Below are 26,241 nucleotides of genomic sequence, written 5' to 3'. Positions count from 1 at the left end.
ACAGCATAGCTGCTTTTTATTTCTCACGCAGTCAGGCACTGAGCTCCCAGCCCCAGCCGTGCCTTGTGCAACTGGAGTTGCTTTGCTGGTAGATTTTTCAGCCACTGCAAACTGCTATAAGTCAATTCAAGCTGTATCAAATGTGTGGATTTTATGGAAGTTGAGAATCTGGTCATACAGCTCGTGGTTTTAGTGAGGAAGAAGTTTGGGAGATGGTTGCCTCATTCTAGGCAGGCAAGAAAGTACACGCAAAGTTTCTCTAACCTCAGGGAAAGTGTGTGTGAAAAAATAAGCATCTGTGTTGCAGAGAATGTGATTACTGAGGAAATCCCAAAGTTTACGAGCAGGATTTGTTATAGGTTCAGATCTGCTGTGGTTTCAGACACTTAAGGACACTTAAAATAATGAAACTCCAGACAGTCCAGCCACACGTGCATGACACACGGCAGCAAAGCCATCCTTGTGTTTAGCACTGCTGATCAGCTTGCTGATGCAGCATCTGCTCTGAGATTTTGCATTTAATTTTTGTCTGGATAATAAAGAGGAATGCAGGGCTAATGATCTGTGTCCTGTTTCCCTTCAAAGTGCTTTATTTACTCTTTGTGACTGCTTTTTTATGGTTCTTCGCAGCAGCCTTAAAATGTCAACTGACCTGAAGAAATCGACAATGGATGCCTAAAAAAGGCCAAGAGAAAAGCAAGGAAGGATGTTGCTTTCTAGCTTTTCATGTGAGCACCTTGTAATCAGACTCCCTTTGATTAAGTAACCAGCGAAGCCTATTCATGTGTACTCCAATTAAAATTTAATGAAGCAAGAGGATGTATTCGTATATGTTGACTAATGCAGGAGGAATAGATTCCTGTAACTCTGCTCTGCAAGCCCTTTCCTTTGCCATCAGGGCTGGATTTACTAGAAAGCTCCTCAGCAGCTGTGGACCTCCCTTGGCATGAGCAATCCTCACAAGTTTCTGCTCTTGTGCTCACAGCAAGAGGTGATGGTGTCCTGAATGTGGAAGAGCGCAGCCTTATCAATGGAGCCCAGCTTGGCTGATTGTAAGAGGTGAGGCAGGGCTCCTGCTCTAATGTACGCCATTGGAAAAGATCAGGGAATTGCTGGATGTGTGTGCTGTATCTGTCCTGGTATCAGCTGGATGAGTGGGGTAACACATATCAAGAAGAGAAGCCCTGATTTTTAAGTAGGAAACTGATGTTCAAGAGGAGTCTGTATGACAGCTAAGCTGGTGTCAGAAAACAGCCAGGCTTTTAGTGCCTCTGCCTTTGCCATGGGTTTTTGGTGCAGTTGCTTTGGTACCTGTGTTCCCGGGGGCATATGGGCCTGCTTTGCAGAGCATTTTATTTCTAACATTGCAGGGAATGCACAGATGGCTGTGTGGACAGACAGGAGGGATGAAGAAGCTTGCTTAATTTGACACTGTCTCCATCTCTTCCCATGTGTTTCTACCTCTGGGACAACTGTGGAGCTCCTGCATCACCTTACACCCAGGATGGTGATTGGAAAAATGATACTAAAAGATCTCACCTGCTCATTACACAGTGTCCTGTGACTTCATCTTTGTGCGTATCCCTGATACCCCTCCTCTGGAGTGGGATGTGGCTGTGGGGTAATGCTGCACAGCTATGTTAAATGCCATTTTTGGACAAGCAATGAAAGATCCTGCTGTATTCACTCACAGCAATGGGCTGGGCGACAGAACGGAAATGCCATGGTGGAATTTGCCTTTGCTGCTGACCCTTGCATGACATGTGAGGGCTCCTCATCACCAGACCTTTGTTTTGCCTTAGCCAGAATACAAAGCAGTGTTTCATTGGCATGGCTGGCTGTTTTCCTTCTGCCTTGACTCAGTGGCAGAAGTGCAGCAAGCTTTCCAGAGATAGACTGAGTTTTCCAGTTTCATCTGCTTCAACCCCAGTTCCATCCTGCCAAGGCTCTCACTTGTGCTGTGGCAGTGAAGTGCTCAAGAAGCCTTCAAAGGGAGATGCAGCTCTGGAGCTGAGATCTTGGCCTTCATTTTTGGCCTGGAAAGCTGCTCTTGGAACAGTAAGCATGAGCTTTCTCTTGAAACCTTCTTTGTGTGCCTTTCTGAAGAAATAGCTGGAAGGAGAAGACCTGTCAGTTGAGCTCTAAAAGAGAAACCTATTGGCTCTGAATACACTGGGGACATTATTTAAGGTCAGTTGATCTGTGAGAAGGCACAACTTATCTAATGCAGCCTAAGGTTAGTTATGCAACAGACAGGCAGTTCTTTGTTGTGAAGAACAACTTCAGTGTGTGCCTGTGAAAATCAAAAGTCTTGCTGAAGGCGTGTTGTGTTCTGGCTGGAAGCTATTGGGTGTCCTCCTCTAGTGATTTTCCTTCTTTAGTAGATTAGCATCATGGAAAGGTTTCCAGTGGGAAGGGCACTCAGCCCTTGCAGGGTGGAGCTGCCAGCAGATGTGTGCTCTGGTGGGTGCTGGTGCAGGACCACGTGTGTGTGGTGTTGCTTCAGAGCAGCTTTTACTTCTGTCTGTTCTCCCCTCTGCATCTCTGTGTCACAGACCAGGTCACTGGATTGTCTAGCTGCCTACACAGGGCAGTATTTAAGAAAAAAACACTGCATAAGGAGTGTTACCTGACTTCTAAAGGGCAAGATGCAATAATTTGTTGTTTATATTGGTTTGAAATACGACATTTGCAGTGTGCTGGCTGCATGGCACTGACATCTCCTTTCTTGGAGAACCTTTCTCTCCCCATCATCTCTTATTAAACAGGCTGCCCTGCCAAAGTGCCATTATATCTCCAGAGAAACTCAGCAAATAGAAAAAAGTGTATTTTTTTTTTTTCTTCTGAAGTAGAATTGGTCTCCTGTGCTTTGTGGAGTAGGTAAGAGTGAGCAGTTCTGGGTAGGCATTTTTGGGTTTGAGTATCTGTGTACAGTGAAAAATGCTTTATTGCTTGTGCAAGGGTAAACACAATATCCATCAAGATTGCCTGATATGCTTGTGGATTGTCTTCTTTCTGTGCTTTTGATTTGTGATTTGTGGGGTATGTACAGTGAGCTTTAGCAAATGAGGGTAGTTTAACCAGCTTTGTACCAATCCTAGTCCTGTGTGGTTTGTTAGCTGTGCATTCCTGGGCAGAACTGCGGGGTGCTGGAAATAATCAAATACCTTGAGGTGTGGTGTTTTTTTTTTTTTTTTAAGGACTCTATGTAACAGACAGAAAAATTAAACCTTAAAAGGAAATAACCAAGCTGGATAGTAATAAATTGCTGTTTTTTTCTTGAAGTTCAACATTATATACAGACACCTTGATGAAACTCATATTGTTTGTGATGGAAGGGTGATGACTGTGACGTGTGACAGTGGGAGAGCAAACTGGGGTGTCTGCAGCAATCCCTGGGTTGGGTGCCTCAGGGATGCAGATGCTCTGAGCCCAGTGGGTTCCCATCTCTCTTGATGCAGCTTGGGACCAAAAGGGTTTTCCTGAGTTGCCTCTTGCTCTGAAAGCTTTTTTGTTCTTGTAAGCTCCCTTTGAAGTACACTCAGGTGTTGCAGTTAGTAAGAAATTTCCTCTGCTTTACAAAGATCAGACTCTGCCTTCCCCCTTGTCAACATTCAAAATGATTAGCAGTTCCTGTGAATCCAAACCTATGGATTTTATGAAGACCCCTGACAGCCAGGGGTGATTGTGTTCTCCCTGAGTGTTTCCTAAGTAGGAGGAAATCAATGGATGAAGGGGCACTGTACCTGACATCTATTAATTACACTGTCCCCTTACATCTAACACACTAGAAGAGGGTCTGAAAGTCATCCCCCTGTGCCCTGGCTAATTGATAGAGAAACAAATTGATACAAATGAATCGAGCTGGTTCCTAAAATAAAAAAAAAAAAAAAAATAGAATGTTTGGTAGTTGGAATTGTAAGGAGCACTTGCAAACTCAAGTACAGCATACAGCAGTGTGAGATACTTGGTTGCAGCAGCCCCCCTGAACAGTCCCACCAACCCCACAGTGCCCCGCACTAAACGCTTGGGGATAAAACACTTGTGCCGTTAATGCTGCATCAAATGGAGGCATTGTGGAACATGCCTGGGGCAGTGGGCTGGGGGACAATTACTCTGTCCTTCCCTTAGATGAACTGATTTTGAAGCTTTACCATCCTGACTTTTGCAGCACACATTCAGCTGAATATGACATCAGTGTTAAGAGCTGTGGCACTTGCGGTTACGGCCTTGGGATTCCTTATATTTACTTTCTAGGGAACTAAAATTCAAAGCAGCTTTTATGGCTGTCATGACAATACTGTCAGTTTCAAAAGAGGTGGCTAAATGTGCACTGACCTTTAACTAATAGGCCATATCCTATTTTCTGTGTGTTTCCAATTAGGAGAAGCATGCTACAAATTTTTAAAAGAAATTGTTAAAAGTTACTTAACTGTAAGACTTCTGCTTTTTTCCCCAAATAAAAATAGCGAATTTTTGTCTTAGGGCAGAAGGTTTCGTACGACTACTATTATAAGCTGGAAATCAAGATTTAATAATAGCACGTACCATCTGTCACCAGTGGTGGAAGAACAGGAATGAACCCTTGACTGCTGTAAGCGCTTTTAATTTGCAGCTTGGAGTGAGGTCGCTGGGCTTCACATCCGTCTGTGGAGGAGAGGATGGGGTTCTTGGTTACCACTGCTGATTCTCTTACTGAGCTGCTAGGATTCTAGCACTGTAAATTGCAAGTGCAATATCTTGTTCTTGCTTGGTGTGGTGTTGTGCCTTCAGAGTAAAATAAAGGAGGGTGCTGACTATGTCAGGCTTGCCCAGCTCTTCCTGAAGCTGGAGCAGCTCTGTGGGAAGCCCAAGATGAGTTTTTTCATGTGTTTTGATGGTAGTAGGAGGTGATGGGCACATCTGGCTGAGACAAATAAGGGTCTCTCCCAATGCTGCTTCTTAGAGGCCACATTCCTCCTCCTTATTTTCATGGATGTACATTGCAAAATAATAGCTTTGTTCCTAAGACCTGGGCTCATTTTCATGAGCCATGGTGGATCTTTTGCTACCATAGAGAAAGCAGAGCATATTTTTCCACTTTTTAAAATGTACTTTGCTAAATAGGTATTTTTGTCAAATTGCAGTTTCCTCCAAAACACAACTCTTTATATAGAAAATGGGATTCCACCTCTCCCAGACCTTTGCTAACAGCTGTTCCACTCGCTAAATGTCACTGAATTAAAAAGAAATAAAAATAAGAATATGATGGCTTTGGGTAGATTTTAGTTGACTGTTTCGGTCCTAGGTAGGAGTAATCCTGCTCTCTTCTGAATGTGGGGATATTCTGGGAATTGCTACCCTGCTGTTTTAGCCTGCAGGGCGCTGTGATAGCGCAGCATTTCTGGAAGGCTGGGATGCGTGTATAACACGTACATGGCTTTTGCCGGTCCAGGGAAGTGCTGGGGCAGCCCTGTGGACACTGGAGAACTGAGTGTGCTGCTGGTTTTGGCAACTCAGCCTTTAGAGCTGACCTATAGCAAAGCTGATGCAATGGGATAGTTTCAGGTTGGGGAGTGTAGGAGAAGGGGACCCGTGCCAGCCTTTTGAAGGTTGCTTTGATTTGTTGCTGGGCACAGTGAGGACTCCTGGGGTATTATCTGAGGATTAAGTGCAACATTAAACACTGGAGCTCGCTTGTCAAAGAAAGGGCAGGTTATCAAAATATGATTTATAACCAACAGTTTACTACTAGCTACAGTAATTAATATGGAACATGATGGGGCCCATCATTAATGTGCTTTGTTGTCTCGGCTTGCACGACTGCTGCTGGCAAGGCCGGCTTCTGAGGCTAATGAGGGACAGGGAAAAAAGAAATCTGTGCTGCTGTTAGCTGATGGTAATATCTCTCCAGGTCACACACTGTACCGTGCATTGCATCTGATCACAAATCTCAGCCAGACATACCTGTCCAATAAAGGCTGCTTTCCCAAATTCTTGCTTAGAGAGACAAGAATTGCTGTTTGTGCCAAGGTCACTCAGAGCCAGGGACAAACTCTGTTAGTGTTGGGATGGGGAGGCGTTGCACAAGCTGGTCTGGAGGATGAGGAGAAATCTTGTCAGTGGTCCAAATCCTACTCAGGTGGATTGATGAGGGAAGGCAGTTAATCTCCAGTGGTGGTGACTCGTGAACTTGTCCGAGGGAGAAGAAAAACGGAAGAGGCTTTTCCAACATTCTCTCATGGCCAAGCGCCCAGATGAGGGCAGTGATTGGTGCTGTGCTGCTGATGGGAATCTGTTGGCGAGGAGCTTGTGGTTGGTTTGAGATGGGTCCCACTTCCTGATAGCCCTGTGACTTCAGCAGAAGTTTTATCATGCTAGTTTCCAGAGAGGTGTTTGGAGCCATTCCCAGCATTGGGTTTTGCTGCAGAGCTTGAGCTCATTTCTGGTGTTTTGGTGAAGGGTAAGGCAGTTGACGACTCTCTTAAGGGGTGTCAAGAGTTCATGTTAAAATAAACAAAGCTGTTTCCATGGTCTGTTTGCCATGTCAAATCCGGGTTTACCTGTATTCCAAAGACAGATCCCACAATGTCAAATTTGAGGAATACCTTAGGCTGGAGGGATGCAGGATGCAGTCAGGTCTCCTGCATGAAAATATAGCAGCGGGGAAACCAAGTGCCTTTGAAATTTGGCGTGCTTGAGCTCCATGGTCACCATGATCAATTGTGACCGTGATTGAGAAGAATATTTTTGGCTTGCTCTCCCTTACTTTAAATGTTTTGGTTGAACAGCACTTCGTGACCTGCACCTACCCATGGTGGCAACACCTAGCTGGGGCACTTTTACAGCAGAGTGTGGTATACCTTAGTTTTATTGAGCATTGCCCAAATAGTTGAGGATGTCTTAAAGAGTCTTGTGATAGTCCAGGTTTAGCTGCGGGTATTTCCCAAGAGCACCAGGGTTGTCTGCAGGGAGACATGAAGGTTTCAGCAGTTCTGCTGCAGCTGTAGCCAGGTAAGCAGTAGTCTCATGGTCCCCTCTGTGCATCACTTCCAAACGTGTCTTTTTTGGCATGTTTGGTGATCTAGTTAGATACATTCATTTCATGTTAAGATGGCATGATAAATGGTACATTTGCCAGTTTAATTTCCATGGCCTTGGTTAGAGTGGTTTTTGCTTGTGTGCATTTAGTCATCCCTGTTCCTGACTGTAAAGGGTCACTGAGATGTATCTCGTGGGGGATTATATACACCCGTCATGTCCTTTTTTATAGATCTCAGCACTTGACCTCCTTACTTATCCCATAAAGGAGTCCCTTGAACACCGACTAATCCCACCAGGATTTATGCAGTCTGGCTGAAAGCCAAGTCCTCCCTGGGTGGGTGCAAGATGCATCAAGGAGTTTGAACATTTGTGTCTTGTCTTGCCTGAACTAATCTAAGCTGAGGCACCTGGGTGACTGGGTAGTGCAGTCTAATGCCATCATTATTAAATTAATGCCAGATAGGCCATGATAATTCTATGACCATTAACAATATTTGTATGCAGACTGAGGCTGTCCCAGAATGGGGCATCACTGAGAAGTGGAGACTCTTTAGTGTGTGCATTTAGTAAATTCAGACTGTAGAGCTGACCAGATGTCAACACAGGGTTGAAAACCTTGCTTTTGCTGATTTACTTTACTTCTTCAGAAATGTATAGTATTCTAGTTGGTTTTAGATTTTTGTTGTTGAATTGGTGTTTATGCTATAGCAGCAGGATAATTTTCTCTTTAGGACCTGCAGTATATTTGACAAAGATACATTTCTTTGAGAGCCACGGGGAGATCACAGTCAAAGATTGTGGAGTAGAGCACACGGCCAGAAACAACTCTCTGGAAGTAAACATTTCTGGCTAAAATATCAGTGTTCTCGTCCGTTGTGGAGAGGCCAGAATGCTATAAATGGCTTAGTTTGATACTAGAGCCAGTAGATTACCCATCCCCAGTAATTGCAGAGTCTTCCCATTTGCAGAGTTCCTCAGAAATTTTTGCTAAAATTAGATTTGTGCTTTGCAGAGGCAGGGGCAAATTTTAAATATTTTGAAATCTTTTGAAAATAGTAGCAATCTAATCACAACAAATAGCGCAATAGTGATGTATACACACTGGTTCAAGTATTGCTTAGTAATCTTTACCCACTGCATGTTGTGCCTTGGGCCTGTCAGCATGAATTTCAATGGAATTCTGCTTGCTTTTCCAAACATATAAATAGTCCTTTTCCCCAAACTAAGGTTTGTGTTTGCTGCCTTGTGTCTGTATAGACTGACGCATATATAGGTAGATTTGGTAGCAATAGTAATATCGTGGGTGGTTTCATGCTGTATTAATGAGGAGTGTCTTGTCATCAAGTTTTCCAGTATTTGTTAAAGGTTTGCACGGGTAGTAAAATCTTGTTGGGAAAATTGATCTAATTTTGAGATTGAAAGGCGTGAGAATAAAAGATGCTTTACTGTAAATTGTAGGTAGATAACAACAGAAACTCGAATATTAGAAGAAACTGAGTATCACACAAACCACACACTTTCACATCACTAAAACAGGATCTGTGCTCACACAGAAACATGAACCTCTTTGCAAACCGCAGAAAGTAAAAGGGAGCTCTCCTGTTTCATTATTGATCTAATTGCTCTTTTCTTGATAAGGGAAACGATATGAAATGCTCTTGAATATTCCAGTACATACAGAAACAGCCCATTACTTTTGGAAACTTTTAAAGACATAGCACATAGTGGTAAATAGCAAGGTCATTTATTTCTGAGAGTCACAACTGCCTACCTAATGTCACTTAATTGTTCTACTGGAACTGAGTATGTTATGGCTTTGATGAGAACTTTCTACTCGGGAGTGATATTAAACGGAGGGAACCTAGCCCATATTTTCACGTCATTAAATCAGTTTTGGAAGATCTGTTGGTGCAATCCTTTTAAGTAAGTCCTGTTTTAAGAAAAGGCCCTCTTTTTGGAGTACCTCAGTGCTGGAGTGCTTTAAAGCTCCCTTCTAACCCAAATTGCTCTGCAGTTCTTTGTGGTTGTTGCCTTTATCTGTAATCTTTCCTTTGGTTTACAATCCCATTTAAGACCAAGTTTCCTGAGTAACCCGAAAGTTTGGGCCTGCGGGACTTGTGCAAAATGTGTGTGGTTAAAACCTTGCCGTGCCTGCGTGAGAACAAACACGCGTGGGAATGAGGTTCCTGGATTGATCCAGCGAAATCTGGGTGTGTTTCGAAGCTGTGAGAGCCTGATGAGCCATGCTTTCCTGGGGGGGAGCTGCGAAGGTGAGCGTCAGTCTGTGCTCACCTCCGTGTTTTACAACACTCCTCCATTTATGATCTCCACCAGCCCGGCTGCTCCTCCTGCTCCTGCCAGCAGTCTCACCTCCTACTCCTCTGCCAGGCGGAGCAGATTCTGGAGTCTGCTGGCTGCAGGCAGTGCCAGCTCCCTGACAGAGCCCTTCTCGAAGCTGTGGCAGAGCTGACACAAGGGGATCCTTGCTTCTCCTGGGCTTTTGGAGGTGGCTTTCTCCAGTGGCACTGGATATCTTTTCTTTCCCTTCTTTCAGTAACTTCACTCTCGCTCAGTTTCTACAACTTAAAAGCACCTGTATCACCAGATTTGAGACTCTCATGGAATGGTTTGTATTCGAAGGAGCCTTAAAGATCATCTTCCAGCCCTTCCCTGAGCAGGGACGCTTTCCACTAGATCAGATTGTTAAAAGCTCCATCCAGCCTGGACCCTCAACTAGAAATGCTTTTTTTTTTTTTTTTTTTTTTTTTTTAGTGGGTGGTGCATCCGAAATACCCAATGGTGAGAGAAAGAAACACGATGCAACCTTTAATAGAAGATATTTGAAGCAGTTTAGTTCATTTTGAGAACTACTTTTCACTTCCTAAAATCTCCAGCACTTCAAAATGGTCTTGAGATTTGCGGAAAAGATCGCTTCCAGCAGTAGCTAATAATAAAAGGTGGAGAGGAAGAGCAACTTCTCTTAATAGCTTGTTCTTAAGACATTTAAATGACTTGTTTGATGAATCAGTGATGATTTTTTTTTACCTGAATCTCCTGGCAATTCCCTTTACCTGTATGGCATGCTAAGCGCATTGTAATTTTCCTTTCTTATTTGTTGATTTTTTTTTTTCCCCTCCCCAACAAAACCAAAATTAATTAGGTCTCCTTAAGTCAAGATGAGGACAAGTCTCCCAGCTGCCAAGAATATGATGGCATGGCTGGAGAGGTGCTACTGCTACAGAGAAAAATGGCTTAGTAGTAGTTTTTCAAATTGGTGTTCAAATTCATGTTCATTTTAAGGGTGTTTTCTCTTGGATTGTCAGGCAGTCCCAAGGTACTGAAGACAAACTCAAACCAAAGTCAGCCCCTCAGAAATCTTAGGAACTATCTGGCTTTGGGTCTCTGCTCCTGAGCCAGTAGAAGAGGAAGTTGGCTTTTGGTTTAGGCAGATCAGGCCGAAACCAGATTTGTTTGCATTTGTGCACCAAGGTTTTTTTTGTTTTCTTTCTGGAATAGCAGCTGTATATATAATGTAATGTGGGAAGAGATTAGGTAAATGCCTTTCAAAAAAGCTTTAACAGACGTTTGGCAAAAAAAGTAAGAAAAAGATGATTTTTTTTCATTGTTTCCTCAGAGCTCAGCAAATCATCCTTTTGAGTCAAGGTGAATTGTTGACGTGTTTGCAGGACTAAATAGCTGTTTCTAAGATGCAGATAAATAGTCCGCAAGCTTCCAGATGCTGCCAGGAGGAGAAGTAAACATTTAGCTTTGGAAATGTGTAGATCACTTGCCCAGGTACCCTACCCTTGAAGGACTTCTTGTTTGTTGATGTTTCAGTAGCAGGAGGAAAGCCTCAGTTCAGAGCAGTTCTCTGTTGGCCAGCGCTGTGACAGCAGGCCATGACTGTCAGTGAGATGAACCACAGTCACAGCAGGTGGATGGGAAGAGCCAAGGGGCAAAGGAGAGAGGGTGGAGATGGTGTTTCTGTCAATGTTTCAGGACAGCTGAAGCACAAGACTGGCATTCATTAGCAGTGGTGACTGGCAATGCTGTTCTTGCTTCCAGCCTGTTCCTAAGAGCGTTGAATATTTCTGTGCCTGTTGGAGGGGAGCCGGGAAGAGGAGAAGCATTTTACTCTAAACTCCATCTAGAGAGAGTGGCTGAACCAGGGGGTGGAAATCCTGACCCTTCAGCTTTGTGAGATGATAAGAAATTAATTCATAATTCCCAGGTTCAGAAATTTTAATCCTCTACCTAGCTGCTGTTTTCTTGCTTTTGAGTCAGAAGCTGGAGAATATCAGCATGCATGAGTTGGATTTCCGTCTTTATACATCCAGACACTTAAATTTTAAATACAACATCTTGTGCATGTTCAGGTGCTTGCCCCACATGGCGGCTCTCTGAATTGTAAGAATCAAAATCAAACCAAACTTCCACTTTCCAGAAGAATGGTGCAGTTCCCACTGGAAGGTCATGCTGTCCTGAACTCTCACGCTTCCTGCTTGATGACATTCTTCCCTCCATCATGAACTAAAGCATGGTGCTGAGTACCCATCCAGAGATAGCCATGTTTCAGTGGAAGATGAAATTATTCCTGGCTCTATGAGTTTGTAAAGCACTTTGGGATCTTCTAGAATGGAAAGTGTTGTTTGTTTGTCTGAGGCAGTATTTTCCCCATGTTTTGTTTCAATTGCTTCTGTTATATGTGTTGGTTTTCATTATATCTTCAGATAAGGCTCATATGAAATGGGCTTCTGTTTTGTTTTCTCACCAGAGGAGTGATTCATATTCAAATTTGAAGCGTTGTATTGCTCTAAGCCAACCTTCTCCCCCTGCGCTAATGGGGGGAGAGGGAGAAACAGGCGTGGACCAAGCAGGATTATTTTTCTCCTACTGCATTTAGAAACTTTCCAAATGGCTTTTCAGGAAGACATGTAGACTTGCCTGCTGTAGGAGAATCCTGGTCTTGTATATTTTAAGAATATCAGGTGAGCATGAACCTCCTCAGTTCTCTCTTTAGGCTGCAGACCATGTGCTCCTAGCATTGTTCTCCAAAAAAAAAGAAAAAAAATCATTTGTGATCCCTTTTAAGTGTAGGATTTTTTTTTTTTTTTTTTGTGGTCCTGTATTTTCTCTTTATTCATAACACTGGTTTTAGGAAAGTTACTGGCCCTAGTTTTGGGGCAGTGACTCCACAGGCACCTTCTGCAGCATGGCCAAAGCCATCAGCTTGTGGTCTCTGCTCCTGCCTGCTATTTCTCCAAAGGAGCTGGTTGCCATCCAGAGGAGATGAAAACTGCATAGTGTAGTGATGTTTCTGTTCTGGTTAGAACTGGATAGCCCAGTGCAAACTTCTTCAAGAAGCTTTAGCACAGGTACTGAAAAAATGGGGAGAAGAGATGCTGAGATTCCAGCTGGGAACTTGTGTGTATTCAGGGTTGTGTTGCTCTGTCACCTGCAGCTCAAAGTGAATGTCACTGTCGATCTTGTGGAGCCTGGTGCCTGTCCAATAAAAACCCAGACTGAGATAATGGTGTATTTAATGGAAATCAATAAAATATAGGTGAATATTTTCACCTTAGTTAAAGTGACCTAGCTGAGCCTACTCAAGAGGATATTTACCATGTTTTAAACTTAAAACACAGCTCAGTTAATTTCTTTTCTTGGTCCTTCCAAGATGGGCTTGGGCAGGTGAAATGACCCTTCCCCAATCACCCTTTTCATTTTCACAGAGTTTGTGAAACTGTTTGAATGTTCCTAAGGTGCTCTCAGGTTTTGAGATAAATGAGGAGGCATTGACACTTTTAAAGTAGCACCTGAGGAGCCTGCTGAGCCTTGGAGGATCTGCTGCCTTGAATGGAATTCTGGCGACCACGTCCTTTGTACTGCTGTGACAGTTCAATTACATCAATGGGCCGAGGGCATTGCGAGGATCAAAAATGTTCTGCACTTTTGTTGGCATAAAATAAGAATTTATGAGAAAGTTTTTCCAAGTACAAAAAAAAAGAGAAGAGACTGTGACAGATCTTCATAGCTGATGTTTCATTTCATAGCTGATAGTTCATTTACCACAGCAGAGCTGGTGAGACAGGTGTGAGACCTTGGTTACACGTCACCTAAATACTTTCTGACTTAAGAGCATTTGAGCTGGAATCACTTGCAATTAGCATGGGCTTGGCAGAAACTGGCACTGCTGCTGTTTGTGCAGAAACTGCTTGCACAGTCCAGTTGTGCCAGGGGGAAAATTGTTGTTAGCAATTAGCACAGGGGTAGTCTTGAGGTGGTGTCCATGCTGTGGCTGCTCTTAGAGCAGCTGATGTCCTTGATGGCGCAGCAGCAGCTGTACAACCAGCAGCACAGCTGTCTGTCACCTGTACCCAAACATTATGTTCTTTAATCTATTTGTCATCACAGCCACTCATCTTTTTAGGCAGCTATTGGTGTCTGGGAGCTTTTAACTGCATTTCTTGTGGGAACCTAGGCATGTGCATGGTCTGGGGAGATGTGACCATGGCTCTGCTCTTCATGGTCTGCTTGGATGAGGCAGTTTCCTCAGCTGGCTGTGGTCAGGCTGAGGCTGAGTGCACCCTCTTGTAGGCTCAAATGGCCCAGCTAGGAACAACGGCCCAAGTGACACAATAAATTATATCTAAGTCTGTTAAATTAAGTAGATAATGAGGACCACAGAGCACCTGCTGATCCCTGTAACCTGTGTTGCTGGAGGTTGGGCAAAGTCTCCTGCCTGCCTGATGCAGCCTAGGAGCTTGTGAGTGGGTAATGTGGGAACTGGGGACAAATGAGGATTTGTACAGGGATGCAGTGTTTCTCCTTGGGGCAGAACAAGAAATGTATGATTCTTGGCCCCAGAATGAAGAAAGCAAGATGCTGTGGACTTGTTGCAACCGGCGCAGTCTGCGAATGTTTTCTTCTTGTCAGATGCTGCTGTCACAGAAGTTACTTTGTTGCCAAAGGGCAGGGAATGAACTAGCAAAGTGGGAGAGAGGGCTGCATGTTACAGAAATCAGTGCACCAAATGTGCAATTCTTAACTTTCTGTTTTTGCAGTGTTTATTTACCTACAGGATCTAGGGGGGCAGAAGGGATGGTGGTGTAGGATGTACATCTGTCTCATCCAGGAGAAAGCGCGTGTTTGGATGAGAAAGCATTATGCATACAATGCCTGAAATCAGTCCTTAAAATAGCGCACTCCACATCTTAGTAATGTATTGAATATATCTGGGTAAGAAACAGTCTGATTGAAGTATTGAGCTTATTGTAGTGTGTCTGCTGTGACTCATCAGGAAATTGAAAGTCTTGGGACAAAACTCCCCCCCCCCCCCCCTTTTTTGGGAGAGACGGGAATTAGTCTTAGATGGGAGGTAATTAATTGTTCTGTGATTGCCGTAAATAGGTACTGAACAACAAGCTCATACTGAAATATTTATATCCTAAGCCCTGTCTTGCGAGCCCAGCTATCCAGAGTCTCCATCAGACAGAGACAGTGAAAAAGAAAGTTCTTTGGAATGAGCAGCACTTCCACCTACATGCATTTAAGCAAGACTGGTTGGAGGTGAGCTGGTAGGCTGCATGCTGTAATAAGCCATTTACTAGGATAATGGCTGTAGGCTACAAATGCTGTTTCTACTTAGTCTGTCTATTCAGTGCAAACATTAGAAAAGAAAAAGCTCTCTCCCTCAGTAAAGTCTATAATACTCTTAATCCCCAGTGTACTCCATGAATATTAACTCAGCCAATGTTGTAACACCCCATGGAGGCAGATGATGCATGTGCACACTTTCTTATCCGCCAGAGAAACTGAGGCATTGGGAAGGACTTTGGGCTTCTGGTTTTGGACTGGGGCAAAATCCTGGGCAACAGACTGGCTTGATGGTGGGTAGACACCTGCTGGCTGGCCCTTGGTGGGAACATGGGAATTATGATTTTCAGGGTCTAATCCCATAAATTTAGGGTTTCATTTGGAGAGATTTGCTGCCTGCTGTTGCAGGCAGTGCTGCTCTGCTCGTGGAGTCACAGAGGGTGCATTGGCACAGCTGGTAGAAGTGGATTGTGAGGGGATGAGTATGTGCAGGAATATCTCTGTAATTTACTGAGTATCTATGGCCATTATGTATCTATCTGACTGCGGGATATTGCTGGGAATCCAGATGTTGAGAAAAGAAGCAAGAGAATCAAGATGATCAAATACCTGTTTAAAAAAAACAGTGCCCAAGGAAAAGGAGCTTGATGGCTTTGTGTTTGTCTGCAGTGGAGTCATGGCAACAGAAAACTCGTTTAGCAAAATTAACTGTTTATCTTACAAAAAAAAAAAAATCAAATTAAAATGATGTAAGGGAACATCCTTTTATCTAAACCAAATGAGTCCATTTGTGCCAAAGCAAAGGAGTCATCCTGGGGAGTTTGCTCCAGAGAGCACATATTTTATTGGTACAGAATGTAACAGTTGTCCCAAAGCCATAACTGTAAAAGCAAGGTGCCTTAGGCGAGCACTTTCAGTAACAGGAAAACCAAACTTAGGTTCCTGCACCTGCATGGTGTTGAAATAGAAGCATGATTTTAAGCTTCTGGTTGTTAGGGATTTCAGCTCAGTTAAGATCTGGATGCAGCTTTCAGGACTGTAATCTCTTTGAAGTTCCTTATGGGTAATGGCTTCATTTTGAAATTATCTAGGGACAAAATGCTGATGCTGCATTGGCTTGGGTGCACCCGAATACTTGTAAAAAACAGTTGCCTCTAGGTCCCTTTGACTTTCATTAGACCACAGCTTCTTTGTGCCCGAGACTATTTTAATCTTAATTTAAGTACTATTTGAAGCAATTCTCACACAAGCCCCAGAGATGACTCTTCTGTGCTACTTCTGTTTTGACATTCACTGCCCCTCTCCACGCACAGACCACTCTGTGAAGCAGCACAAGAGGTGAACCACACACTGACTGCACTGGTAGGCATGAAAGTTCATTTTACATCACCGAGAATCTCATATTTGGAATTCAGAAATTGTTCATCTTGGTAATGAGCAGGGGCAAGCTCCAAGGAGAATATCACGAACTCAGATGTGTTGCTTGAGGCGCCTGGAAAGTGGCGTTTCTCTTAAGCAGTGTTTTCCAACCAGTTTTTACTTTGTGGCTCTCTTGGAGATGGTTTTAGGCAACACCTTATGGTTTCCCTGAAAGTGTCTGACAGCAGATATGCAGAGTTTTTATCTGTGTGAAGGAGTGCAACAGTTTAGAGGAGATTTTAAGGATGATTCAACTTTGAGATGGCTTCTGTCAAAAATGTTGGGTAAGCTTCAGACTAATTGGAAACCTCCCCTTTCACTGAAATCACAGAATATTTTGGTTTGGAAGGGACCCACAAGGCTCATTGAGTCCAAATCTTAAGTCAGTGCTCACCAGGTGAATGGAAATTATTTTCCATTGATTCTCATACCTGGAGGACACTGATGCCTTTCTCCTGCAACTTTAACTTTGGTTTAATGAAGGAAAAGCGAATACTGAGTGTAGGGAAGGAGTTCTGATCAGTGAAGGAAAGCCACAATCGTCGTATATCCAGGTGTATAACTCAGATGTTATTTTGGAAGTGATCCATGTCAAAAGCCAGAGTTTAAGGCTTCTTTTTGGAAAGCATCCCTTTCAGGGGGGACCTCATGTGTGTAGCGGGGCTCTTCGCACTGCTGAATCACACTTATCAGATGGGTTGCACAGGCTGGCTGGGGGGTCATTGATGCTTCCCAGCTCAGCCTCAGGCTGGTGTATTTGCAGTAGTGGCCTGTTTCTTTCTGCTTGTTTTCTCATCCCCAAGCCTGGACATAGCCCTCGGTTTAGCTGTTAACAGTGTGGGAGCAGAAGATCCCAGCTGAAGCAGCCTCCTGGCGCAGCCATTCCCTTGGGCTTGGGTATTGCCATCAGGAGAGAGGAGAGCAAGGGGCTGAGGGTGGGAGTGCAAAGCCCAGGTGGTTGCACATCAGATGTTGTCAGAGGCTTTTAAGGAGTAACAACTCACCTCTCAGGCCTTCTTTGGTGAGGGATGAGATCCCCAAACCAGAATGTTCACAAGTGAGGCAGCCCCAGCCCTGTGGGTTGTCCCAGCACGCTTGGGGCAGATCAGCACAGCGGAAAAGCCCGAGGAACTGCTGCCAAACGACTGGGAAGATGCAGCCCACAGTGTCTGTTGTGTCTGAGATCTCTGTAAAGTCTCTCGCATCTTTCCTCAAGTTTAGTTTTCCAGTGGAGGCTGTTGCAGTAATGAGAATGTCTCCCATCTGCTCCTCACATGGCTTGGCACATTTAGCCAAAATGTATATATATTTTTATTATGGGGTTAGCCAGTGGTAACCATGACAATTAGACTTATCACGCAGCAGTTTTTTTCCCTCCTTGAGTCAGTTTGAAATGCTGACAATTAAGTGGATACAGTACACTTTAGAGATCCATCAGTCTCTTTGTTGTCTTGACAACCAGAGTATATTTAGAAATGTAACAAGTACATGGAGTTCAATTGCACTTTTGCTAAAACATAGTTTTGTAGCTTGAGAATTTAATCTGTTGTTTGTAGATCCAGGTGCTTATTTGAGCTATGCCTGACTTTCTCTTTGGTCTCTCTGGGAAGCTCCAACATTGGCTGGTGCAGAGAGGGTCCTTTTCAAGCAAGGACCAAACCTGCCCACTGTGTGTAACAGGGGCTTGGGTGAGGGGCTGGCAGCCACTTCCTCCTTGGGTACTGGATGTGCTGGGTGCTTGTGGCTATTGATTTGCAGTGCAGGAGGAATGCGTGTGGTTGTTGTCTCAGATGTTTGCCCCTGCAGATGCAGCTCAGAAACAGGGCTGGGGGGCCATGAGCAGCGTGTCCAAACACCCTCTCCCAGATGAGCTGCTGCCAGGGTTCAGTGGCACTTTGGTACAGGAGGACAGTGCCATGTTGTGTGACGCTGGCAGGCTGTGATGGCTCTCCTTCTGCCCCTGAGCTACCCAAGCTTTGGCTGCAACTGGAAACAACCCTCGGCCATGGAAGCTATAGCAGGGACTGCTTCTCCGTATCATTTCTTCTGTTTTGTCTTTGATTTAATGGGGGCGTGCTTCTTCAGTTTTAACAAAATACTACTACTAAATTTTTTTTTTATTCCTTCCAATTTGACTGGCAAAATTGAGCTCATCCTCTCCCCGCTGAGCTGGAATAGCAGTGTGTGGGCTAGCTGTCTGGAGCTATGGATTTTTAAGGCTGCACTCAGGGCTGGAAGAGAAGGAGGGAATTACGATGGAGTGCACTCTGTGGAGCTCTAAATAAGCTTGTCTCCCAGCAGCCCTGTGCACACACTGACGGTGGGTGTGTGTGGAGTGTCTGTGTTACTCTCTGCCCTTTCCCTTTTGAGCCAGGAGAGAGCTGTGGCCATTGCAGGCACCTGTGTGGGTGTGACAGCCATACCTGCAAGTGTGGTGATGTGCCAGTCCAGATGTGTGGCCCCCATCTGCTGCCACGCTACAGCCCACAGGCAGTGAGGTAGGGGCTGGCCCCACGGTGTCCTCGTTACACTCCTAGCACAGGACCTCACGGTGCCACGGCCTTGCCTGACACGCTGCCTTCAGATCCATGCACGGACATGTGTGGATCAGAGTACTTCCCTGCCTTGAGTGATAGATGAATAAAATGAAAGTCAGATAAGGAAATGTCTCAAATGTTCCCTGCTGCCCCTCTCCGGGGCTTGACCCTTCAGAAGGCAGGTTGAGGAGCTGCTAAAAGGGACTTCTTTGTGGTGAGGTGTTGATGGCCTTTCATAGTTGGCACCTGAATCCTGTGGCAGGGCCTGGGATGTTCGTGTATTTTCTGTAAAGCATGAAGCAAGACTCCTCCATTTCTCCTTGTCTTAGGCTTGGTTGTTAATTGATTCTTGGCAACGTAATTGGGTTGGGAGAAGTGAAAAAACTCAGACGAAATAGAGCTCTCCTTTATCAGCAAAGCTGTGGCAAGACAGGAATCTGAACAGGAGGTTAGTTACAGCAGATGAAGTGGCCTTTTGCTGGAGGGAAGCAGTTCATTTGGTGAGATGGTTTAAAGGAGACAATAGTGTGTCCATTGCATGGGTGTAGTGGTGTTCATCCCTGGACAGAGATCTGTAAAACTGGTCAGGAGTGCTGCTCTGCTCCTGGGGAGTGCGGCTAGCACAGGTTTGCCCCTGGGATGGTTTATTACAAGGAGATGAGGAGGGCTCCAGGGAGTGGAGTCCATCCTGAGGTCAGTGACAGCCAGCAAAATGTATCTGTATTTCCATGGCTGCACAACATCTTGTCTATGCACTATACTCAAAATATTAATAAGGCTCGGAAGGAGGACAGAATTGCATGCTTTTGCTTCCTTCTTCCCTGTGTTTCTTTTTCATTTATTACCTGTCAAATAATGTGGTTGATTTCTCAGTGTGTATGCATGGCTCAGTTTAGTTTTTGTATTTTCTTTCTTCTCCCTATTTTACCAATTTCCTAATAAAAATCCCAAACCATACTTATATTTCCACTCCAGCTCTGTTTGTGGACTGTTAACATGCCTTGTTCCAGTGTTTAATAGCTGCTGGGGTTTAATTCTTGAAATATAACCACCAAAACCCAACGATCCTAATGACTATTCAAGAGTGCTTTAAATAAGTTATCCCTATCCATCTGACAAGGATAATGGTCTTCTATTAGAAGATACTTAGCTGGAGGTTGGATGAGCTGTAATGTTTATGGCTCTGCAGATCTGTAACCAGACAAACTCAGAATAACTCCTTGGATTTCAGTGGAGCTGTATTTGTTTATTACAACTGAGGCTTAGGCAGTGCTTTAGATGCAAATTGCAACCTCTGTGAAGTTAAGTGGGGTTTTGATTTAATTTCTGGAAGCAGTAATGTCAGCAGAGAAGCAAAGAGTTGGGACCCACATAGCCTGAAGTCTGTAACTTTGGGTTGCTCCCTTTCCCTTGCTGTCAAGATCAGATTCCCTTGGCTGGGGCTGCTAATTCAAATGCAGCTTCTCTTAAACATCTCCTAAAGGCAGGCAAGAGAGAGTGGAAGTGCAGCCTGTGCAGATTATGTATCTCTCTCCACGCTTTGCCGAAAATGTCAGTGCTTGGGTTGTTCTCTCTGGCTTGTGGTTGGGCTGTTGACCTGGAGCTTGTGCTCTCAGCTCCAAAAATGCAAAAGGCACTATGCTGAGTTATCTGGCTCTGCTGTAGGGAGAGCTGGGATCTCCTTTCCCCCACCTTATCCATGTCCATGCAGCAGTCAGGAGACACGGACCACTGCTCATCGCCCCCACTGTGTGTGGCATAAGTGATTCACCATGCATTCATTTCTGGTCACATAACGCACATCAGTTTAAAGCAGGCTTGAGACATAGGTTAGTGTTAGCTATTTGAAGTCTGAAGTCTGAAAGCAACATCAAACAGGGAGCAGAAAATGTATCATGCACAGAAAAATCTCTGGGATTTGCTTCTCCCTTTAAAAAATAATAGTAATAAATTCCAAACTGTTTGCATATGCTGTCTCCTCTGTGGTCAGAACACCTGTCTGCCTCTTTGCTGATACTTGATACAGGCTTACAGTGCTTGCAAAAATGTTAACGTGAATTTTTTGTCATGGCAAATATGAAAAGAATATCCAGTGTCTGTGTGGGCAGGTTCTCGGCAAATTTTTCTCTGCTTTTTGCGCTTCACTGTGGACCTGAAGCAACTGATGAAATTCTGCTGCTCTTCCTTTACCACAGACCAGGAGGGCAAAGCTGCTGCCCTGCCAGACCTGGTTCTCCTGAGCAAGACTGCTCATTGTGGGGCTAATAAGTTTTAGCCTGGCTTCATTAAAAAAAAAAAAAATTAAAAAAAATATATATATATATATATATATATATATATATGCAACTGGCTAGAAGTGTCTCTCCTTCTCTTTAATGACTTTTGATCCTTGGCTGATCTCAGGAAGATAGGGTTGAGGATGCAGTGAGGAGGAGCTGGGGGTCACCTGGTGACACCAGGAGCATGTGGGCTGGGAGACAGGGGTATGCTGAGGTGGACCTTTCACACATCGCCGCTAGTGCTTTTTAAACTCACTCATTTCTTCTCCAGGACTGAGGAAATAGAAAACATCAGAGTAAGCTCAGATATCAATAAGCTGGATGTATTAAAGACTGGTGGTTGAAAAAAGCTTGTGGTAACTTAGAAAAACCCTGTGTTTTCTCTTTAATTGGGTGTCTTTGGAGGCACCCAGAAAGGAAACCAGGGCTGGAGGTAGAGGTAGTGTTTGGGCTGTCCCACCCTGACTCTTTCCACAACGGCTGTGTGTTTAATGCATCCCATCTCAGCTTTGGTGCTCCTTGATGCTCGCATAGCAAAGCCAGTGCTGTGGGAGTGACTCACGCTTGGCCTTGAGCGGTGGCTGAGGCTGGGGAAGAAGAGGCCCTTTAAGCATGAGAGGCAGAAGAGCGTCTGGTCAGGCTTTGAAAGGGGCTTTGTTACCTGCAGCCCTTGCGTCAGTGCCTTTCACCAGCTCTGCAGTGATTTAAAACAAGGAGCTTCTCTTCCAAATAAACCTCAGCTACTCCAACACATGCTCAGATGTAATCTGTGCTGCCAGCGTGTGAAAAGCCCCTATATGGGTCAAAACAGGGACAGGCTGACACATGAGTTGTGTCAGAGGGGAGGAAAAAAGGCTATGGTTTGCTCTGTAGAGGAGGGCAGCTGGCCTTATGTGCCCTTTTGGGGCTGTTTTCTTGGCGAGGCGTTACAGCCAGCTTGATTTACTTTCTGCTTTTACGATGAGCAAAACATTGATTCTGACCTTTCTGTTTGCACCCACAGAGGTCCCTTGGAAGAGCCTGTCTGTACGTCTGACTGGGTGCCTGACAGGACTGCCTTGCTTCCAGGTGAGGAATGGATCAACTCGCAGGGCTTTTGCCAGCTGCTGAGTTTAGGGAGAGTGGGAAGACCTCAGCACCATGTTCGCTCCTTCAGCAGCTGATGGGCATTTCTCCAAAGCCTGGAGTGGTGGGATGCTAGCCTGCCCAGGAGGCTTGAAGTGGTTTTACTGTTTCTAGGTCCAAGTTTGGAAAGCAGCAAACATGCAGGCCCTCCTGCAGATTGGGAGTATTGCATGGGAACAATTGCTTGGTCCTGTGGGCCATGTTGCTTTGACCACATTTTTGAACAAAGCTTTCCTGCTTGTGGACCTGAACTCATTCCCCATCTGTGACATGGCTCTCTGCAGGCTGTAGATGTTCCCAGTTGGTAATGGAGAGCTGGCTGTATTGTTAGCTGAATCTATGTTTCAGTGGACAAGTAGAAATTAATGTGAGGAGCAAATGAATTCATTCTTCAGAATTGCCAATTCTGTCAAATTTACTGGAGATATTTAGCTGTGACTTAAGGATCACTGTGATGAACCACCCCAAAGTATTGTAGGAGTCCCTTGCTGGACTGTGTGTAGGACACAAACTGTCCTTTGTGCCCATCCCATGATATAGTGGTTTGATTGAAGGAAGGGTAAGATTGCAGAACAGGACCAGTGTCAGGGCAGTTGGTCTGCCCTCAAACTTCTCTCAGTTGTGCCGCTCCATGAGACAGAAGGGTGCTGGAGGTGTTGCAAAGTCATGGCAACATGGGGAAGAAAGCAGCTTGTGCTGCCCTGCTGAGAAGACCCTGGTGGTTTTGACCAGTGGAGCTTCTTTGTTTGCTGTGATGTTACCTGACTTTAGCACCATGAGACGTCTGTGTGGCAGGCCAAAATCAGGAACAGTGAATCTTCACTCTCTTGTGTCACTGAATTTAATTGCACTTGCGTTCCTCTCTTTTGATAAGCAATATTCATCCCTACTTTTTGCATTTACCCTCTTCTTGAGTCTAATTTTTGTGTGGTGGTTTTTTTTTGGGTTTTTTTTGGTGGGTAAATTATGTCTAGCTGGAGATGAGATTTCAGTATCCTGTTTACTGCAAACAGTTGGGCCATTAATAAATGTTGACAGACAAAGACAGACCAGGGATTAATAAGCAGAAGACAGGAGATTAATAGCAAGAGCATAGAATCTGGTTCAAGGCCTGATCTTCCCAGTTGCTGGGCCATGGAAGATTAATGGTACCTCTTCTGCTAGTCTCACTCTTTCTGTGGCAGCTTTCCTGACTAAGTTTAATAAACTATTCCAGTGGGTTGCTGTAAATATGAAATCTAGGAAGAAGCCCATTGTTATATTGGCTAAATATGTCCTTATGTTAATGAAATGAGACAGTATTAGTTTTGCTTTCTAGTCAGCACTTGAGCAACAACATTAATGCATTTGTCAGTGGTGAAGTCAGATTTTCAGGTGCTTACAACTCCTCTAAAGACAAAAACGTATCATAAAATGTATCTTGCGAAGCAAGCTGTGTCTGACAAATTGTTTTTTTACTCTGTGTCCTGTGCAAGAGATTGATTTCTCTGCTCTTGACGGGGTTTTCAGCTTCATTTCTGTGAAAAATTGGGCTCTTGACCTGTTGCATCTGGTCTCTCATTAGGTTTAGTGTGAGATTAGATCATTGCAAGAAAACGCTAGCTTTGCAAAGAGCATTCCTGCTCAAATTTGTGGGAGAACTGTAGAACATGGGACTGCATCACAGAAAGTTTTATTGCGATAGAAGCATGTGTGCTGTTCAGGGTAGCCTATATAGAAAGTCAGCTTCAAACTCTTTATAGGTTGTAGTGATATGTAGGTATGTGTATGGCCGTGTTGGGAAGGAAGCAGCTGTGTCCCTGTAACAATGAGCGTGATGCAGCTGGGACTAACGTCAGAACTTCATGCAGCAATAGCTGAATTCCTTTTCCAGGGAGGAAAGCCTATGCACTGCTTTGGTGGCCCTGTAACAAAGCTTTTCCCCTCTTGTCTGCTCTTGCCTGCAGTGCCCTTGGCTTTTCAGAAGTTAATTGATTTGTCTATATTATGAGTCTCTCTTTAATTTTATTTGTGTAAAGAAGAACACACGCTAATCTTTCTCCAGAGAAATGTTTTGCATTGCTTCTCTTTGAACGTTGGCCCTGGGTCTGCCGTTTCTTAATGAGTCTTTAACTAAGCAGCTACGGTTCCCACATGCTCCAGCCTTGACACACACATACTTGTACACCCACGTGCCTGCTCCCAGCTGAACCGAGCCTGCCCGCTCCCCTCGCCCGCTCGCTGCTTTGGGATTTGCCCTGGCAAGGCAGCACCTCCCCGGGAAGCCCTGCGTGTGAGGGGGCTTTATACCTACACAGAGAGATAGACCTGGCCTCACATGAGCTGTCCTGTGAACTGGAAGGGCTGTAGCCTCTTTACCACCCTGTCCTCCCACCCCCTGGCGTGTTTAACCTGTGCCTCCAGGAGCACGGATTCCTGTGGGCTGCGCTGCCTGCGGCGAGGACCCGGCTGAGCGCCGAGCGCCCGATGCTGAATTACTGTCTGGAATGCCACTGGCTGCCAGATCCTTGATAGCTTGTTTTTAATGAAGATTCCTCCTGTAATTCCTAGAATATCTTGAAGTGCAAAAAAAAAATGAGCGGTGTGTGTATTTTGCTGTGGGCTGAATTTTTTCCTGCTCTTCACAGTTCCCTCTGTGAACAGAGAGGAGGAGGAGGAGGGGGAAGCAGCTGACTGCTTAATTTTTTGTTGTTGTTGTTTTTGTTTTTCTACTTGACTCCTGTGAAATATGTGGCGATCAATCGCTCGCGACTAACAAAATGTTTTTGTTTCTCTTTTGCAAAAGCATATGGGAACTGCAGGAAAAGCATATGGGCGTTTTTAGGAAAACATATTGGTGAATGGACAAATTATAGTGGTGCCAATATGTTTTGGATGTCTGGCTAGACCACTACTACTGCCACACTTGCTGGCATGCAGACGCGTGCACAAGATTTCCAGCATGAGGGGTGTGTGGCTGCTCCTGGGGAAAGGCGGGCTGTGCTGGATCAAGCCCCTGCTGAAGCAGTGCTGTGATCCATCTTCGGGGTGCGTGACAGCCTCATCATGTCCTGGGGTAGGTTCCGGGCTCACGTTTATGACAGCGTATCCATTCTGTCGGGAGACTGAGCCCAGAGCTCCACTTGCAGCTGCCTGCAAGCACTGGTAATGGTAACCATTTTTCTTTCCTAAGCACAGGACTGCAGCCCTCATAACACCTGAGCTACTTGCAAACAGCCAGGCAGCCTCTGGTTTTCCTCTGCTGCTCTAGCAAGATCTTTGTGTTAGCTTGGGCTGTTATTTTTAATTTCTCCATCGAGTGGTTGCTTTTCAGGAAATGCAGAACATTGGCAGTATTGTTTCTGGTCCCAGTCCTGTTTGCCCTGATACTGGTGATCCAGGGAAAAGGATCCACAGGCAGGGAGCTGTAGGGGGATTAAGTTGTCTTGGCTGGTGGGCTCTGGTGGCTCACAGCATCTCTGCAGTGGGAGCTGCCCTGCTGTGGACCCCTGCCCATGATGTCCTTGGAAGCTCCGATGGGACAGCCCTTCCTGCCCACCCCACCCCAGCAGTGAGGGAGTGCTCTGAGGGAGTGCCTCTGTCTGGGATGGGCACGGCCATGCTGGGCTGCAGAAGGGCGCAAAACACACGGCTGAAGACTGAGGGGATAAGCAAGATGCACGTTTGGGCAGTCATTTGGATGTTGTATTGTTCATTTCGGTTATGAACCTGCACTCAGATATCCTGAGTGGTAATTTAGCACCTTTTAGTGCTCTTCCTCTTATGCCAGCTTCAGGATGATTTGCTAGTGAGTAATTTTACATTATTTAATGTAGCCTCTTTCCTTATAGCTCTTTTGTTCTGTGAAACAATTCCCTATTTTATTATGCAAACAGTACATTAAGATCCTTGTGGGCCTAAGTTCCCAACAGTGCTTGAGATGATGGCAGAGAAGTAGGTTATTTCAGAAATCATGATTCTCTCCTCTAGAAGCTTTTTTCGAGTTCTGCTTTAACTGCTTTTGATATTATACGTGCTTAAAAAAAAAAAAAGGCTAAAAAAATCAGTACTTCCTAAATGTTATAGAGCTCAAAAAATACACTGTATGCCTTGTCACAATATTTAATACAGAGTGCTATTTACAGTAATGAATCAAAATGTCAGTTTTTAAAATATGAACTGTCAGAGTGTTCCTGCTTTGCAGAAAACTTTGATATGACAGTTTGTTAATCATATGACTATTACATCAAATGTGTCTAAGAGTACTTTTGCTCTACAAAGTC

At 44.6% G+C, this 26,241-nt stretch overlaps 1 protein-coding gene across 12 annotated transcripts in view; it reads left to right on the top strand.

Annotated features, from left to right (window-relative positions):
- The window catches only part of LPP (LIM domain containing preferred translocation partner in lipoma), a 332,936-nt gene that overhangs the window by 71,051 nt on the left and 235,644 nt on the right, over positions 1-26,241 (top strand). For all 12 annotated transcript variants that reach the window (XM_040074760.2, XM_058422024.1, XM_040074753.2 and 9 more), the window contains one exon: positions 21,858-21,922. The gene's annotated coding sequence lies outside the window, so the exon portion shown is untranslated. The remainder of the gene's footprint in view (positions 1-21,857; positions 21,923-26,241) is intronic.

This window comes from Hirundo rustica, chromosome 10 (genome assembly GCF_015227805.2).
Source record: "Hirundo rustica isolate bHirRus1 chromosome 10, bHirRus1.pri.v3, whole genome shotgun sequence".
In the NCBI taxonomy this organism is placed as follows: domain Eukaryota; kingdom Metazoa; phylum Chordata; class Aves; order Passeriformes; family Hirundinidae; genus Hirundo; species Hirundo rustica.
This window is presented reverse-complemented; position numbering and strand designations above follow the sequence as displayed.